The sequence below is a fragment of the Morus notabilis genome, unplaced genomic scaffold, assembly GCF_000414095.1.
Source record: "Morus notabilis unplaced genomic scaffold, ASM41409v2 C11293529, whole genome shotgun sequence".
Lineage (NCBI taxonomy): Eukaryota > Viridiplantae > Streptophyta > Magnoliopsida > Rosales > Moraceae > Morus > Morus notabilis.
The window spans coordinates 1-713 of record NW_010384447.1 but is presented as its reverse complement, the minus strand read 5'-3'; the positions used below and the strand labels follow the sequence as shown (position 1 = coordinate 713).

The 713-nt window shown below is 35.3% G+C and overlaps 1 long non-coding RNA gene across 1 annotated transcript; it reads right to left on the bottom strand.

Annotated features, from left to right (window-relative positions):
• Positions 1 to 23: 23 nt before the first annotated feature.
• LOC112094843 lies at positions 24 to 666 on the bottom strand. The gene is made up of 2 exons (XR_002903698.1): positions 617 to 666; positions 24 to 372 (listed from the first exon to the last, which is right to left on the bottom strand). It is a non-coding gene; the product is annotated as an uncharacterized LOC112094843 (long non-coding RNA).
• Positions 667 to 713: the final 47 nt, after the last annotated feature.

The following is a 713-nucleotide window of genomic DNA, read 5'->3' as shown; positions in this document are numbered from 1 at the left end:
AAAATGATTCTGAATCATGATTCTTAATCCATGAACCAAACATTCATTTTTTGTCGACTATGAATATTCATTGTCCGTGGCTCCTCCACACCAACCCGCAGAGGCCCCCTTATAAAACTGTGGTGTTATACAATATAACATGCCAATATATTTTCTTGTCCTCCTATTAATTCATGCTGTCATTGACAAACTGACGACTAATTTTCAACTCACAAAACACTAATCACACCAACAGGCAACATCCAAATCACTCAGATAGGATTTTCCAAATCAAACGTTTGTTGTGGTTCAAACTTTGCATCTTATTATCTGTCTAGCAGCTTTAGACAGCCTCAACCCACTGGCATAAGCATGCTCCGAATTAAGGGGTCACTGTTGAGTAATAAAAACAAATAAGCAAGCAAATTTGACAGTTAACTGAGTCTAATTCTATTCTTCCAGCACAACACAAAAACACATAATTTGAGGGGGACTAGGTAACGCAAACAAATAAAACTAAACAAACTCAGAATCAAATAACAAGCCTAACAAAATAACTCTGAACATATTTTTCAATTTAAGTCAAAATTCAAAGGACATTAACAGGGGTAAAACTTCAAAAAGGACAAGAACTTACCCAAAAGTCTTAAGAACCCGAACTCGACTTCCGAACCCATACTTGTTTCTGCATTGAAAATAGATATAGAACTAATTAACACAGCCATAAGTAAATA